The sequence below is a fragment of the Somniosus microcephalus genome, chromosome 6 (genome assembly GCF_052327205.1).
Source record: "Somniosus microcephalus isolate GS21.2 chromosome 6, FLI_Smic_1.0, whole genome shotgun sequence".
Lineage (NCBI taxonomy): Eukaryota > Metazoa > Chordata > Chondrichthyes > Squaliformes > Somniosidae > Somniosus > Somniosus microcephalus.
In genome coordinates, this window is record NC_140992.1 from 227520084 (window position 1) to 227538679 (window position 18596).

Consider the following 18596-nt stretch of genomic DNA (forward strand, 5'->3'; position numbering starts at 1 on the left):
TCATTGCATTGCAATCTCCCCTTGCAGAGAGAGTTTGCTGACCAACCCCCTACCCCTGCTGAAGTGGTTGCCCTGGTTTTGCTCCCTTTCCGCATCCTACTCCATTGCTCCTCCCTGTCTCTTTCCCTATGTGCATCTTCCCCCAGCTCCCTTTTCCAGAATCCTCCCCCTCTTCCCACCACCTCCATTTTTATCATCCTCTCACCTCCTCCACCTGGGTCCATTTATGCCTCCTCGCTCTAACTCCATTTGACCTGAATACTGCACTTGGTCTTGACTCCCTTTGTGCAATGCCATGGGAGATCAATCAGTAAAGTATCAAAAGCCCACTTGCCTCATCAAGCCCATAGGTCAAGTTCTTTTTTCTCCATCTTAAACTCCATCCAACATGAATCTGTCTTTCTCATTACAGATGCTTTGTATTTCCAGCACTTTGCTTTTTTCTAACTTAGCTTAAGTGAATCACAATTGCAGTTTTGGAGCCTATACCAAAAGCTAAGCTGCCTACCTGGTTATGTATAGATAATTTTTCCCCTCCTGCAAGTTCCTTTTAACCAAGAAAGTCAATTCCCTTTTGCTACACAGTATTTCATCAAAGTCAAGTGATCTGGCACAGCACAACAGCTATGAATTTCTACATTTACTGCACGTAATTTAATTTGCTGCCAGAACATCTAGATTTTTCTTTAAATGTTACAGAGGCAGTTAAAATGCCTGTTCTTGAGCAATAACGAATCATTTGACGCATTAGCCTACGGCCCACTTCTACATTCATTACTACTGAAGAACAATATACAGCCTTATAAGGATCATTCCTGCGCAATGATCCTTATTCTCACGAGCCCCATTCTGTTAGTTATATCTTGAGTTTTCATCACATGCATCATTTGAGCTCAAGAACTTATTTATGAACATATACACAATGCATCACTTTTCCTTCTCCTTTTTATATTAGTCTCTATACTAGTCTTATTCATATCTGACCAGGAATCCATTCCTGTGCATCGGTTAAACATCTATACAGCATTGCTTTCTACAGTTATTCTCAATGGCCCGGATTTTGCATTAAGAATAACAGTGAGGCTACCAAAGCTCAGCGTTATTATGGAGTAAATTTGATAGCAACTTCCGGAGTCTGCAAATGTGGAAATCTGGACGTTGCTGTCAAATTTGTCCCACTCTTCCACAAACTGTGCTACACCAGTACCTCGTTGATAGACTCAGCACTGAAATTTGTGTAAGGGTGTGAAGTTGCAATACTTACCCACTAGTTACCCACTAAACACACCTGAAACAAGTTCTGATTGTCCTGCAAGTCTTCAGTCTCGCCACTGCTCCTTGTACTTCAGCCATTGTCATTATTAGCCCGTTCTTTATTTTTCCTTATATAACACTTAGGACGATGTGACAATTCATTATACAATTCCTTTATTCAAAATGTGCATGCACAGTTCAACCACTTTCTACAAAATGAACACACACAACGTATAGTTCTGGCGAAAGGTCATCAACCTGAAACGTTAACTCTGTTTCTCTCGCCACAGATGCTGCCCGACCTGCTGAGTATTCCAGCATTTTCTGTTTTTATTGTATATTTTATATTATATAATGGGCCTGAATTTGCGGTCGGAGGCTTCCGGCGGGCAAATGCCTCCGAACCGCAAAAAAATTACGAACTTACCTCATAGTCCCTCTACACGTACGCATGCATAAAGGCCCACATGGCGAAGTATTGACTTAAAGTTATACTACACGGTTTTATACTAAAGATGGATCATATTACAAGATACTGCTGAACACATCAAAGTTACAAATTCAGCTCAAGACCATAAGGTTTCCGCAACTTAGGTCAGCTCAAAAAGAGGCTTATTTAAAAAGAGGTGTCATACCACGCAATAGAACCCACTGTTGTTCATGCAGCTTCCTATTCCAGGAACCAACAGAAACTCTTTCTATATCACCAAGAAGTTGCCATGTGTTTCCAGCAACATAATTTACTGAATCATGTATAAAGAATCAAACAGCACCTTGGGAACAGGGCTGTGATTAAGCTTTACTGGTACACACTCCCCCATCTTGCTTCATTAGTGATCACTTTCCTAATGCTTTTCACCAAAAAGCAGCAGGAACCATCAATCTGACAATTTATGCACATTATTTCCTAGATCTTCTGTTCTTTTTCTCACTTCATACCACCTAATCTGTTCCTTATTTGCTTTCCTTTCAGTTATTCTTATACAAATAGAATCCCTCCCGAGTGCTCATCATCAATTTCTCTTTTTTATATCCATTGCTACCTCTTCCAATTCCTTTATGCTCAAGAATACTGCTATTTACTTAGTTTAATCCGCATCTTAAAGCTTTCACATCCCTCACATATATCCGGTGCAAGGTCCACATCTCGTTCACACTTCCCTATGTTCTACCTGAAGGTGACTAACAGGCAAAATGCAATTTTCCATCTTTTTATTTTTCTCCCAATTCCTAGTATGTTCAACCTATTTTAAGATCCTAATGGTTTTTATTGAAGTTTTACCATGGAAGTTTAGCAAAAGAAATACTCACCAATATATTGCACAAAGCTTTCACTTATGATGCTGCATTATAGTTAAATTAAGAACATCTTCAGGGCATTTAAACTTGAGAAATGTAAAATGATTCAGTGCTGATGAATGTTCACTGCCTACTTATCACTTGACCGTTTACCTACTGAACCTGTTCCTGAAGAGCTACATCAACTGTGGAAAATACATGTTTCCCTGAAATACATTTCCTCATGCATAGCTGCATAAACTATGCACAGATATAATTACTTATATTGTGAGACGCCTCGCTGTAAAACTATACCCAATGGAACCAACTCCTAGCCTTGAAAAATTTCCCAAACCGTAATATTTTTCCTATACTTGATTTTGATATTAATGTCACAAAAGAACAGTTTAGCCTGTGTATTATATTTCTTGCTATCTCTGCCTTTCACTCACACAATGCACACACCAAGTCGAGAGGAACAGTGAAGCCCACCACAAAATATTAAGATATGCAGATTTTAAGTAATCCAGGAAAGATGTGAAACCCCTCTGCCAGCATGTGTTCCCTGAGTTAAGTTCCTCACTCGCACTCATCTGTTCTGCCAATGATGAGTACCTTCAGGTAATAATCTCTGGATTGTTACCTGAGCCACATGCAAATTGGCATAGGGACAGACAGATCAGAGAGTTAACATAGAAACATAGAAGATAGGAGCAGGAGTAGGCCATTCGGCCCTTCGAGCCTGCTCCGCCATTCAATGAGATCATGGCTGATCATCCAAATTCAGTACCCTGTCCCTGCTTTCTCTCCATACCCCTTGATCCCTTTAGCCTTAAGAAATATATCCAACTCCTTTTTGAATATATTTAATGAACTGGCCTTCACCGCCTTCTGTGGTAGAGAGTTCCACAGGTTCACCACTCTCTGGGTGAAGAAATTCCTCCTCATTTCAGTCCTAAATGGCTTACCCCTTATCCTTAGACTATGACCCCTGGTTCTGGACTCCCCGGCCATCATAAACATCCTTCCTGCATCTAGTCTGTCCAGTCCTGTCAGAATTTTATAAGTTTCGATGAGATCCCCTCTCAATCTTCTAAACTCCAGTGAGTATAAGCCCAATCGACACAATCTCTCCTCATACGTCATTCCTGCCATCCCAGGTATCAGCCTGGTGAATCTTCGCTGTACTCCTTCCATGGCAAGAACGTCCTTCCTCAGGTAAGGCACACAATACTCAAGGTGCGGTCTCACCAAGGCCCTGTACAGCTGTAGCAAGACATCCTTGTTCCTGTACTCGAACCCTCTTGCTACGAAGGCCAACATACCATTTGCCTTCTTAACTGCCTGCTGCACCTGCATGCTTACCTTCAGCGACTGGTGCACAAGAACACCCAGGTCTCAAAGAGTGGTGTGGGAGGTAGGGGTTTCGCTTCATGGGACACTGGCATCAGTACTGGGGAAAGAGGGAGCTATTCCGTTGGGATGGGCTCCATGTAAACTGGGCTGGGACCAGCGTCCTGGCGAATCGAATAACTAGGGTGGCAGATAGGGCCTTAAACTAATGAATGGGGAGGGGTGGGGGGTGGATTCAGGAAAGGGTAAAATCAAAAGCATTAAGAGAAATGTCAAGGCTGTAGAGCAGAGTAGTAATCTGGGTAAAGATATGCAGAGTGGGTCAGAAAGGGACAGAGAGATTAATAAAGGTAACAGGGCACCAGTGACTAAAGTAAAATCAGGGAAAAATAGAAAAAAGTTAAAGCTAAAGGTACTATATCTGAATGCACGAAGCATTCGCAACAAAATAGATGAATTAATAGCACAGATAGAAATAAATAGGTTTGATTTAATAGCAATTACAGAAACGTGGGGCTGGATTTTACCAACCTCGGCGGATGACGTTGGTGGTGGGTCCCAGCCTCGCTGCTGGCTCCAGCCCGCAGTCCAAAATGATTTTCCCCTGATTGGGCTTGTTAAGCCCACCCAGCGCATTTGACGGCCAATTGAAGGAAGCGGGTCTGATGATGTAATTTGATGATGCGTCATCAGCCGGTCTCCTTAAAGGGACCATGCGTAAATTTAGTTTGACATTTGTGCTGTCAGTGTTCTACAGCATTGAGGTGCTGCAAACACTGACAAGCACTGCACAGAGGTGCACGGCTGCACCCAGGCTATCCCATGACTCCCTCCATATGGTTATGGAGGGAGCCACAGCACGCAGGGATGTTCTCTTCCCTTCCCATGGGCGGAAGAGACTTCCCCAGGAGACCAATGCAGCCTGGTTGCACATTGCAGAGGAGGACACAAGAAGGGATGTGGTCAGGAGGACCAGGCTGCAGTGGCGCAAACCTTTCAATGATCTCAGTAGATCATGAAATGTTACTGCAAAGCCACACTCAACCTCATCCTGTTGTGCCACTCATCACATCCCCATCACTCTGCCTTCCCTACCCTACTCCTTCACATCCTTACTCACACCAACTTACCCTGCACCTCCACCCATCCCTCTCTATCTATATTATCACTCCCCCATCCCACTAGCCTGCCCTCACACTCACCCTCATCCTAGTCCAATCATACCAACTAACAACACACAAGGGTAGGCACTTGTGTGTTTTAGCCAATGTTCAAGTGAAGTTTCTGTTAATGTGGTGTCATACATTGAAACCTTTATTTTCAACACTTTGCATTCTTGGCCAGATCTGTGTGCACCTTTGGAAGTGGCTTAGTGAGTTGCAGTGAATAGTGAGACATAACGGTAACCCCCACAATGGTGATGAGTGTGAAAGGAATGGCTTGGGCATTGTAGGGATGCTTTATGGTGTTCGTGTGGGGTGGTGCCAATCTGGCGCATCATGTGGCAGACAGGGTGTACAGTGTCAAGTCAAGTAAATCTGGCCATGGTGAGGCCATTCCTGGCGTCCCAGGCAACAATGTGGTCAGGTGCTAATGCCCTCTGTCCAGTGCAGCATCAGTTGATTTCGGAGAAGGTTGGTGTTGTTGGTGTTACAGGTGTGCCTGGTGTTACTGGTGTTGGGACTGATCGTGGTGGGATTCTGAGGACCAAGGTGAGATAGTTTCAAGGGCACCGATGCTGATGTAATAGATGGCAGGTGAACTTGAGGTGACAGAAGCGATCTGTAAATGGTGAGAGAGGTTGTTCTGGATAGAGAGTTTACTCCAAACACTTGCAACCTGCATAAAGCTCAATCTGTCTTCCAAGTGTTGTAAGCAACAGCTTCTGAGCTTAGAAAGTGAACAGCTGTGAGTTGGGAGCTTTTATAGCACATTTACAGCTGTCACGTCATGAGACGATTCCATGGCCATTCAACTCCCAAGCTGCTTACTTGACGTGATCCCCGAGCAGCGTGAACCCCATGGGCGACCTGGTAAATGGTGAAGGTGGGCTCAAAATACTTCTTAATGGTCTGTTAACAAGGTCATAATGACCTAAATTGCTTCCCCCGCCGCTGTGTGTCGGGTCAGCTCAGCGTTGACGGACCCAACATTTGGGAAAGGTACGTGGTGGGAGGTTGACAGCAGGGTCCCCACCCGGTCAAAAAAATGTTTTCCAACCCAATCCGCCACCGATCCCACCCACTGACCTCCTGATAAATGCCCCCGTAGTTGCAGAGTGACCAAGGTTGTGAACTAAATATTCCAGGATATTTGACTTTTAGAAGAGACAGGCAGAATGGCAAAGGAGGTGGGGGGTGAGGCAGCCCTGATGATAAAGGAGGGGATAAAGACAGTGGAGAGAAAGGATCTTGGCTTGGAAAAACAAAATGTAGAATCAGTTTGGGTGGAGCTAAGAAACAACAAGGGGCAGAAAACATTAGTGGAAGTGGTTTATATGCCCCCTAACAGTAGTTGTAGTGTCAGGCAGAGAGAGTATAGTTCAAGAAATTAGAGATGCATGTAACAGGGGTAATACAGTAATCGTGGGGGACTTTAACTTTCATATAGACTGGGCAAACCAAATTTGCAGTAATAGTGCAGAGGAAGAGTTCATGGAATGCATTCATGATAGTTTTCTAGATCACTATGTTGAGGGACCTACTAGGGAATTGGCTATTTGAGATCTAGTATTGTGCAATGAGACAGGGGTAATTAATAACCTTGTAGTAAAGGAGCCTCTGGGGAGCAGTGATCATAATAATAGAATTTTATGTTGAGTTTGAGAGTGATTTAGTTAAGTCCGAAACTAGGATCCTAAATCTGAACAAAGCAAACTACGTAGGTATGAGAGGCGAGTTGGCTAAGGTAGGTTAGGAAACTAGATTAAAGGATATGACAGTAGAAAGGCAATGCCAAACATTTAAAGAAATCTTTCATAATTCACGACGAGTATACATTCCCTTAAGGAATAAAAACACCATGGGTAAAATGGTCCACCCGTGGCTAATGAGAAGATAAAGATAGTATTAGTATAAAGGAAGAGGTCTATAAGGTTGCCAAAAAGAGGAGTAATCCTGAGGATTGGAAGGATTTTAGAATTCAGCAAAGGAGGACCAAGAAATTGATAAAGAATTAGAAAATAGCATATGAGAGTAAACCAACGACATAAAAACAGACTGTAAAAGCTTGTATAGGTATGTAAAAAGGAAAAGATTAGCGAAAGTAAACGTGCGTCCCTTACAGGCTGAGATAGGAGAAATTATAAATGGGAAATAAGGAAATGGCAGAGAAATTAAACAACAACAACTTGTATTTATATAGCACCTTTAACGTAGTAAAACATCCCAAGGCGCTTCACAGGAGTATTATGAGACAAAGAATTTGACACTGAGCCACACAAGGAGAAATTAGGGCAGGTGACCAAAAGCTTGGTCAAAGAGGTAGCTTTTAAGGAGCATCTTAAAGGAGGAAAGAGAGATAGAGAGGCGGAGAGGTTTAGGCAGGAAATTCCAGAGCTTGGGGCCTAGGCAACAGAAGGCACGGCCACCAATGGTTGAGCGATTATATTCAGGGATGTTCAAGAGGGCAGAATTAGAGGAACACAGATATCTCGGGGGTGGGGGGGGGGTGGGTGGGGGCTGAAGGAGATAACAGAGATAGGGGAGGGGCGAGGCCATGGGGGTACTTGAAAACAAGGATGCAAATTTTGAAATCGAGGCGTTGCTTAACCGGGAGCCAATGTAGGTCAGCAAGCACAAGGGTGATGGATGAACGGGACTTGGTGCAAGTTAGGACACGGACAGCCAAGCTTTGGATCACCTCAAGTTTACGTAGAGTAGAATGTGGGAGACCAGCCAGGAGTGTGTTGGAATAGTCAAGTCTAGAGGTAACAAAGGCATGAATGAAGGTTTCAGCAGCGGATGTGCTGAGGCAAGGGTGGAAACGGGTGATGTTACAGAGGTGATTGGAGGGATTCAAACATGGAGGTGCGGGAAAGATGAGCACGGATTTGGGAGGCGACAACACGTTCAAGGGCTTTGGAGAGGAAAGGGAGGTTGCAGATGAGGCGGTAGTTTGCAAGGACGGAGGGGTCAAGGGTTAACAACAGAACATGCTGGAAACACTCAGCAGGCCATGCAGCATCGTGGAGAGAGAAACAGAGTTAAGGGGTCAAGGGTTGTTTTTTTGAGAAGGGTGATGACAGCAGATTTGAGGGAGAGGGAGACATAACCTGAGGAGAGAGATCCGTTAACAATGTCAGCTAACATGGGAGTCAGAAAAGGGAGTTGGGTGGTCAGCAGTTTGGTGGAAATAGGGTCAAGGGAGCAGGAAGAGGGTCTCATGAACAAGATGAGCTCGGAGAGGTCATGAAGGGAGATCGGAGAGAAACTGGAGAAAGATGCAAGGTCAGGGCTAGGCCAGGGAGGATCCTTAGAGGAAGTTTGGCCCGGTGGGTTAGAGGAAGGAAGGGGAGTGGCAGAGGCAGCTGAACAGATGGTCTCAATCTTAAACAAATACTTTGTCTGTTTTCACGGAACAAGACGCAAAAAACATTCCAGAAATAGTGGAGAACCAAGGGTCTAGTGAGAATGAGGAACTGAAAGAAATTAGTGCTGGAGAAATTAATGGGACTAAAAGCCGATAAATTCCCCAGGCCTGATGGCCTACATCCAAGGGTTTTGAAAGAGGTGGCTATAGAGATAGTGGATGCATTGGTTGTCATCTTCCAAAGTTCCTTAGATTCTGGAACGGTTCCCACGGATTGGAAGGTAGCAAATGTAACCCCACTATTTAAGAAAGGGGGGAGAGAGAAAACGGGGAACTATAGACCAGTTAGCCTGACATTAGTAGTAGGGAAAATGCTAGAATCTATTATTAAGGACCTGGTAACAAGGCACTTAGAAAGTAATAATAGGATTGGGAAGAGTCAGCACGGATTTATGAAAGGGAAATCATGGCCCATAATTTCCAATGCCTATGGGTGTGTACGAGCTGTGTACACACCTGTAGGGGCCTTGCAAGTGCCGGTTTCAGGCATGCGAAGCACATGCGCTGAAAACCAGCACTTCCGATCTGTCAAGAATCCTCTTGACAGATCCTCCGGCTGCCCTGGAGAGGGGCGAAAGTTCCGCTTTCTGCACAACCTCCGCCTGCTGAAATCCCTTAAATATCTTACGCGTAAGGCCTGCTTTTACCAGCATAAGAGTTTAAAAAAGTAAAAAAAAAAAAAAATTTCCATTCATTTATAATGTAATAAAAATATTTTTAAAAAAGGTTAAGTTTATTTTTAGCCCCGTAAAAAACTTCAAATATTTTTTTCAATAAATTAAATATTTTAAACAAAAATTTAATTTTATGTAATTTTAACTCATTTTAAAAACGTGATTAAAAATGTTTTTTATTTAATGTTGCAGTGTCTTTTTTCAGTGATCCCCATTCATACTTTTGACAGGTCTACCTGTCAAAAGTATGAAGGGAGATTCCCTTCTCCTATTGACTCGCCTGGCCCATGTGATCCCAGGGATGCTTGCGAACTGCCTGCGCCCCTGGGATGCCTGGGCCTTTGCACACGCGCACCAGGAGAGGCCCAGGAGCGGAAGAGTCCGGACCTCAGGAGCCCTCAGGTAAGAGCACAGATTATTTCCCCGATAGGAGGCATCTGCACGCAGGATGCCTCCTATCGGAAATTACGGGCCCACGTTTGATGAATCTGTTAAGAGTTTTTTGAGGACAGAAAACAGAGAGTAGGAATAAACAGGTCATTTTCGGGTTGGCAGGCTGTAACTAGTGGGGTACCGCAAGGATCAGTGCTTGGGCCTCAGCTATTCACAATCTACATCAATGATTTGGATGAGGAGACCAAATGTAGAATATCCAAGTTTGCTGATGATACAAAGCTAGGTGGGAATGTAAGTTGTGAGGAGGATGCAAAGAGGCTGCAAGGGGATATAGACAGGCTAAGTGAGTGGGCAAGAACATGGCAAATGGAATATAATGTGGAGAAATGTGAAGTTATACACTTTGGTAGGAAAAGTTGAAAAGCAGAGTATTTTTTAAATGGTGAGAGATTGGGAAATGTTGGTGTTCAGAGGGACCTGGGTGTCCTTCTACACGAATCGCTGGAAGTTAACATGCAGGTACAGCAAGCAATTAGGAAAGCAAATGGTATATTGGCCTTTATTACAAGAGGATTTGAGTTTAAGAGTAAAGACATCTTACTGCAATTATATAGGGCCCTGGTGAAACCACACCTGGAGTATTGTGTACAGTTTTGGTCTCTTTACCTAAGGAAGGATATACTTGCCATAGAGGGAGTGCAACGAAGGATCACCAGACTGATTCCTGGGATGGGGCGATTGTCCTATGAGGAGAGATTGAGTAGACTAGGCCTATATTCTCTAGAGTTTAGAAGAATGAGAGGTGATCTCATTGAAACATACAAAATTCTTACAGGACTTGACAGGGTAAATGCAGGGAGGATGTTTCCCTTGGCTGGGGAGTCTAGAACCAGGGGTCACAGTCTCAGAATAAGGGGTCGGCCATTTAGGACTGAGGTGAGGGGAAATTTCTTCACTCAGAGGGTGGTGAATCTTTGGAATTCTCTACCCCAGAGAGCTGTGGATGCTCAGTCAATGATTATATTCAAGGCAGAGATCGATAGATTTTTGGATATTAAGGGAATCAAGGAATATGGGGATAGTGCAGGAAAGTGGAGTTAAGGTAGAAGCTCAGCCATGATCTTATTGAAAGCAGAGCAGGCTCGAAGGGCCGAATGGCCTACTCCTGCTCCTATTTCTTGTGTTCTTCCAATGATGACCTTCTTCCTGTTGCCTTAATATAATGTCACTAAGATCAATAACGAAGTGCTGTAGGGGGTTGGGCTTCTCAATCTTGCAAGACAGCTGATTACATTTGTTTTCAAGAGATCAGGGAACCCTGTTCACTGCAGACTTGGTTTTATATCGTTCTACTTAAGTGGATGTGGAAACTAGCACCAATAAGCTATAACGAGACAAAGGTAAATTGATAGCTTGGTAAAAGAAAGAATTACCCATCAAAAGAGTGGATGGGAGCTGGAAAAATAAGTGAGTTGCAGGTCAAACAGGTTGGTGGGCATGTAGAGAGTGAATCTGAATTGGACAATGGGAAAACAGGTGAGTGGAATTAGGGTGAGTTATCACCTCAAAGTACAAAAACTGTTGGATGTTCTATGGAGTAGCAATCAAATTTCCGGCCAAGAAAAGGTATTTCTCTGTGACAAATATATATATAAAACCACGTTGTATACCCCTTTCACCAATGGACTGTCTAATCCGTGAGAGAAGATGAACATGCACTGAAACTAAGCCACAGAAGGTTAATCCATACTCTTGTCACTTGAGTATAAGGCCACATATGCTCAACACCAGAGTGGCAAGAAATGGGAAAGCATCATCTACCACCATGTTATCCCCATGAGCTGCCCAGAACAATCCAAGAACGGATAGGCATCAAGAAACCATCGACCAAGGATCAATAAAACACATATTTGACGACCAAGGATTGGATAGATCTTTGTCACCATCCTCAGACTACCTCCAGATGGCATGTCTGAGAGTTGTTGGAATAAACCAACATCAATATGTTAGAAATAACAACAGAAAATGCTGGAAATACTCAGCAGGCCAGGCAGCATCCGTGGAGAGAGAAACAGAGTTAACGTTTCAGGTCTGGGACCCTTCATCAGAACTGGAAAAAGCTGGAGATGTAACAGATATTAAGCAGGTGCAGAGACAGGGGGGGGGGGTTAGGAGGGGAGGAAGGAATAGAAAGAACACCCTGTGCTTTTGTAAGAGGAAAATGGAAGACATGTCGGAAGCACTAGTGTGGAAGGTGGCATCGTCAGAACAGACGCGGCGGAGACGGAGAAACTGGGAGAATGGAATAGAGTCCTTACAGGAAGCGGGGTGGGAGGAAGTGTAGTCCAGGTAGCTGTGGGAGTCGGTGGGCTTGTAGTGAATGTTTGTTGAAAGCCGATCGCCAGAAATGGAGACGGAGAAGTCAAGGAAGGGAAGGGAAGAGTCGGAGATGGACCATGTGAAGGTGAGGGAAGGGTGGAAATTGGAAGTAAAGTGAATGAACTTATCTAGTTCAGGGCGAGAGCAGGAAACGGCACCAATACAGTCATCGATGTACCGGAAAAAGAGGTGAGGGAGGGGACCTGAGTAGGACTGGAACAAAGAATGTTAGTGCTGTCATTTTAGACAGATGGGTTCAATCAAACTTGAAGTGGTTTCAGTGTTTATCTCCAATACTCTGAATGTCTATAAAATTAATTACTAATGTTCTTCAAACACACCTGTTGAGACGACAAGAGAATGTGGATTTGGGGAGCATGTAACAGATTGGACTGTAGATTACAGAATACAAAGTAGAGGGTGGTAATTAATGGACCATTTGGAGTTCATCAACTGGTGGAGTGCATTAGGGATTAGTCCTGGATGAACTTTCTTTTCTTTATTAATGACTTTAATGAGGTAATAATGACTAGAATACAACAATGTGTAAGAATGTTTATTGTGTAGATGAGCCAAGTTATTACTCGGAAGTGTCAGGTTTAGTGTTGGTTGGTTGATTGGTCAATATATAGAATAACTTGCCACTGTAAAGTTGACCTATGTAATGTGGCAGTATTGGTTACATAGAAGGAGAAAACGCTTCGAAATAAAGAACTGTAATAAAAATATTATAGTCAAATTACTTTTTATATAAACTGCCTCTTTGGTATAATTCTGAAGTTAGTAGGGCAGATTAAATGATCATAGTCTTTTTGGAAAAGTGCTTGCAATTTTTCACCAACCACAAAAAGTGCAAGGAGCTCATGGAATTCTTTGCCACTAAGACTGAGACTATCCATTCAGCTGCCTCTGCTGCTTCCCCTTCCCCTCGCCCATCAAGCCAAACCTAGCCCCAGGCTCCCCCCTGCCATGGCTCTGAACCCATGTCTTTCCTATATTCCCTCATGCCCTCGCTGGGGCTCATCTTGCCCATGAGACCATTCTCCTGCTCTCCTGTCCCAATTGCCGATAAACTGCTGACCATACAACTTCACTTCCTGGCTCTAATGCTAGCCCCGCCTCAAAAAAACCTACCCTTGACTCCTCAGTTCTTGAAAACTACTGCCCCATTTCCAACCTCCTTTTCCTCTCGAAAATCCTTGATCCTGTTGCCGCCTCCCCAATCCGTGGTCTTCTTTCTGACAAATCCATGTTTGAAATCAAGATTTCTGTCTCTGCCACAGCACGAAAACAGCACTTATCAAAGCTGCAAAGCACATCCCTTTGTAACTGTGGCCATGGTGCACTAGCCCCCTCGCTGCAACATTTTGATATGGTTGATCACACCATCCTCTGCCAATGCCTCTCCCCAGTTGTTCACTGCAGTGGGATTGTCCTCACCTGCTTCCACTCTTAACTATCTGATCATCGCCAGAATGTCTCTAATCGCTTTTCTTCCTTCCCCGCAGTTACCTCCTTAAAACCCACCTCTTTGGTCATCCCTCTTAACATGTTCTCCTAATATGGCCCGGTGTCCATTTTTGTCTGATTATGCCTCTGTGAAGCATTTTGGGAGATTTTTCTACATTAAAGTTGTTGTTGAGAAGAGTAAAAAGATCCATCCATCATTTTTCTGAGAATAACAGCTTGTGCAAGCATAGCTGGAGAACAGTTCAACATAATTACATCACTGTGCTATGAATTTGCAGAGAAACAATAAAGCTCTGCCAAATACTTGTTCACAAAGACTACCTTCTTTAAACATTTCCAGACGAATAGCAAGGAACATGGCATATAACTATCGCAAGGAACATGGCATATTACTGTTACAAAGAGAGAATGAAAATGATGTGCTTGATAAGAATGTAATATTTTTACCATTAAGTTTGACCATATTAGGGAAATTAGAATCTGGACTTCCTATTTAAAGAAAGATCTTGCATTTATATAGCATCTTTCATGACCTCAGAACATCCCAAAGCACTTTATAGCCAATGAAGTAACATAGAAAACATAGAAACGTAGAAGATAGGAGCAGGAGTAGGCCATTCGGCCCCTCGAGCCTGCTCTGCCATTCAATGCGATCATGGCTGATCATCCAAATTCAGTACCCTGTCCCTGCTTTCTCCCCATATCCCTTGATCCCCTTAGCCTTAAGAAATATAGCTAACTCCTTCTTGAATATATTTCATGAATTGGCCTCAACTGTCTTCTGTGATAGGGAATTCCACAGGTTCACCACTCTCTGGGTGAAGAAATTCCTCCTCATCTCAGTCCTAAATGGCTTACCCCTTATCCTTAGGCTGTGACCCCTGGTTCTGGACCCCCCCCCCCCCCCGCCGCCATCGGGAACAGCCTTCCTGCATCTAGTCTGTCTAGTCCTGTTAGAATTTTATAAGTTTCAATGAGATCCCCTCTCATTCTTCTAAACTCTAGTGAATATAAGCCTAATCAACCCAATCTCTCCTCATACATCATTCCTGCCATCCCAGGTATCAGTCTGGTGAATCTTCGCTGCACTCCCTCCATGGCAAGAACGTCCTTCCTCAGATAAGGCGAACAAAACTGCACACAATTCTCAAGGTGTGATCTCACCAAGGCCCTGTACAACTGCAGCAAGACATCCTTGCTCCTGTACTCGAATCCTCTCGCTATGAAGGCCAGCATACCATTTGCCTTCTTAACCGCCTGCTGCACCTGCATACTTACCTTCAGCGACTGGTGCACAAGGACACCCAGGTCTCGTTGCACTTCCCCTTTTCCCAATCTATTGTTGTTCAGATAATAATCTGCCTTCCTGTTTTTGCCACCAAAGTGGATAACCTCACATTTATCCACATTATACTGCATCTGCCATATCGCCCAACCTGTCCAAATCGTACTGGAGTTTCTCTGCATCCTCCTCACAGCACACACGCCCACCCAGCTTTGTGTCGTCTGCAAACTTGGAGATATTACATTTAGTTCCCTCGTCTAGATCATTTTGAAGTGTAGTCACTGTTGTAATCTGGGGAATTTGGTCATTCCCGAGAGAGCAGAGAAATGCAGAGTACTTGAGGCGGACCCGAGAAGCTTAAAAGACTTCTTAGATCATGAATCTGAATGTTCCAGCAAGAAGAAATAAAGCATAAATGTTTGAAAAATAATTCATAAAGCCAGGTAAAACATTAGAAAACGGTATCATTGTTTTGCAATGTTACTTTAAAGTAAAAATGCTCAAGGTCAAGACAGGTGCTCACTAACAGAGGCCATAGTTGATGTCAAGTGTACGAATGTCTTCCTGACTTGACGTGCCCACAAGGGTAAGAGCATGGATTGAAATAAAGATTTACTGAGATGGCAATTTCTGAAGTGCAAAATATTCACAAATATACAACCTTATTATTTGATTCATTCATACTCCACAGTTCCCAATTGCAAGATTGATCCCTAAAAAGGCAGCATAAACTTGTAGCAACACTTCACTGTTTAATTCAACAGCATTGTTTTGATAAAAGCCTTTGGCTAAACAGCTTCACATCACCAGCACCATCCATCACTTTCAATCTCTATTTTGTTTTGTTGCTAAGAGGAACACGCTAAGAAGAAAAAAAACAGTGCTTCAACAACTTTGGCAGAAGTGGTTTTAAAAAAGGTCAAGAGGAAATAAGGTCATACAATAGATAGACAAAATGACCCACAAGAAGTTCTCTAATAAAATGCATGCTTTGGCACCCAGTTGGACAGAGGTTGATGCTTCTAGTGTTCAACTGATGACATGGTACATCCCTATCTAATTAGTGACTCCTTCCAGCACAGTATTCTTCATGCTTCTCTCTCTAACTTTATACACACCAATGACTGCTTCCAAAGAAAATGATTTATTTCTGAAAATACTGAAGAGCAGTGGTACCCTGGTGGAAAAAGACGAGTGCTTTTTACAATTTAAATATGCATTAAGGGCTTGGAATATGGTAAAGCAATGGAAAAAGGATCTGTACAACATTTTTTATGAACTAATGTCTATTGTGCAATAATTCGAAAGAACATATTGTGGCATGTTTTAAACTGAATGTTACTGCTCTATTGTCAACTATATAGACATAAGTTATTACAAATGGCCATTGAGAACAAAGAATAGTCTTAAACTTTGAAATATTGTTTAGAACAAGCATGGAGGTGCTTTGCTGCATTGATAACATACTGGCCAGGATTTTAGCCCAGAGGTGGGTTCCGTGCAGTGGGGCGGGAGGCGTGGTGGTGTTTTGAGGTTGGGAAACCTGGAAGAATGGGTTTCCCAAATGTCCTGCAATTTTTAACTGCAAGGCTCCTTTAATTTTTTTTTTGTTGAGTTCCTGCCCACAGGCAGCCTGATTGACAGGCTAGAGGCCTGTCGGGCGAGGAAGCCTGCAGCACAAGGCCGCAGCCGAGGAGAACAGGTCGGTGTAGTGGGAGAGATTGGGGGCGGGGGGTGGAGGAGGTCCCGATCGTGAGGACTGGGGTCCGATGGTGGGCAGGGTGGGGCGGAGGGCAGACAAATCTCTCACAAGTAGTGCTGTAAAGGCAGTTACCTCATGGATTCAGCCCTTCTCGTCTACTTTCGGCCGCCGGGTTTTCTGAGGCCTGGGAAACCCGGCCGACAGGAGTTAAAAATAGAATGACTGTTAAAATGAAGGCAGACAGCCTCATTATAATATTAAAGTGACCAACCCGCTTCCCGCAAGCAGATTGGTTGCCTACCCCTCGTCCCACCTCCGTTAAAACATGGGTGGACTCGAGGCGGGTTGGGTTCCTGTTTCAGATTTTTTGAATTTTAACCTTGACCTGACACCAACCCATCCGTTTTTGGGAGTTAAGATTCAGCCCATTCATTCTAGCTTACTGCAGCCACAACATGCACTCTCACACTGACTTACTGATAATGTGATTTTATTTTATAATAACCTCATATTGATTGAGTTGATTTTTGAGAGAATGATCTGCTAGACAAAAATCTGCAACATATTTCTAAGACTCCAAATTATTCATGCACATCAGCTTCAGTATGATTTCCAAAATTTTAAATAAGACAGGACCAGAAAACTGCATTATCCCTTTAGGCACTGCAGCATTTTTAGTACTGTGCCAGATTTAAAACAGAAGTACATTTGAATCACCATATAAATACTTCCTGCCAAACATTACAAAGCAAATTTGCAAGCTCATATTAATGAGGAATGTGTATTTACTGCATTTTTTCTGATTATTTTAAAAGTATGCAATTTCCCTTGTGACATTATTTTACATTATTTTGAAGAAGGGTTCGACCCGAAACGTCAACTCAAATTTCTCTCCACGGATGTTGCCTGACCTGCTGAGTTTTTCCAGCATTTTCTGTTGTTATTTCGGATTTCCAACATCTGCAGTATTTTGCTATCGTACAATTGGTATGGCTCTTGGAACTGACTCTTGAAAATAGAGTTGTTTTTTCAACTGATGGAGGTCCTTCTCCTGGTCTATCATCATGAGGTCTGGGACTTGGGACAAATGCACTCTCTCAAAACAGTAACCATTGCTCACATTTCTGCTAAGGTAGTAGATAAATGTTAAAATTTAAGATTTAATTGAGTGTTGCTCTGGATGCTCAACTGCTGTGAAAAACGCAGCTGAACCATTTGTGTCTGGCCTCGTCTTAGCACATGGTTTTTGGTTTACCTTCAAAAAGATTGGAGAGGCACCCGTGGGGGCATGTGTGAAAGACATGAATATCCAGTTCAAATCACAAGGGGACCATTGGTACACTCTGATTACGATATTGTATAGCTAGAAATTGGGCAGTACAGGCGCATCCCTAAACATAAGACACTCAGGCCACTTACAGGAGTGACCAGCACTGCTGTATCCAAAAGAATACCGAAGGCATAGAAACATAGAAGATAGGAGCAGGAGTAGGCCATTCGGCACCTCGAGCCTGTTCCGCCATTTAATGAGATCATGGCTGATCATCCAAATTCAGTACCCTGTCCCTGCTTTCTCCCCATATCCCTTGACCCCTTTAGCCTTAAGAAATATATCTAACTCCTTCTTGAATATATTTAATGAATTGGCCTCAACTGCCTTCTGTGGTAGAGAATTCCATGACCCTAAACTTGTAACAAAAAGTCATTTACACATCAAATTACATGATTCTTCCAAGTTAGAAATTGCACCTGCCACAGCGTATATGGATACAGTTAAAAGGTAATGCAACATTGCATATTTAGTTCTGAAAATCCTCAAATAAGTAGTTTTAAACTGCAGGGCTTTCAGAACAGCTGTAAGCTGCAGCTCAGTGGTGGCACTCTCGCCTGAGTCAGAAGGTTGTAGGTTCAAGTCCCATTCCAGAGGCTTGAGCACATAATCCAGGCTGACATCCAGACTGAGGGAGTTTCTGCTGCACTATTAGAGGCACCATCTTTCAGATGAGACATTACATCGAGGCCCCGTCTGCCCTCTCAGGTCGATGTAAAAGATCCCATGTCACTATTCGAAGAGCAGGGAAGTCCTCCCTCAGCCAACATCACTAAAACAGATTATCTGGTCACTATCTCATTGCTGTTTGTGGGACCTTGCTGTGCACAAATTGGCTGCCCATTTCCTACATTACAACAGTGACTACACTTCAGAAAGTACTTA

General features: G+C 43.3%; 1 protein-coding gene across 3 annotated transcripts in view; it reads right to left on the reverse strand.

Annotated features, from left to right (window-relative positions):
• Positions 1-18596, reverse strand: part of phkb (phosphorylase kinase, beta) — a 337093-nt gene that overhangs the window by 141517 nt on the left and 176980 nt on the right. The gene's annotated exons all lie outside the window — the stretch shown is intronic.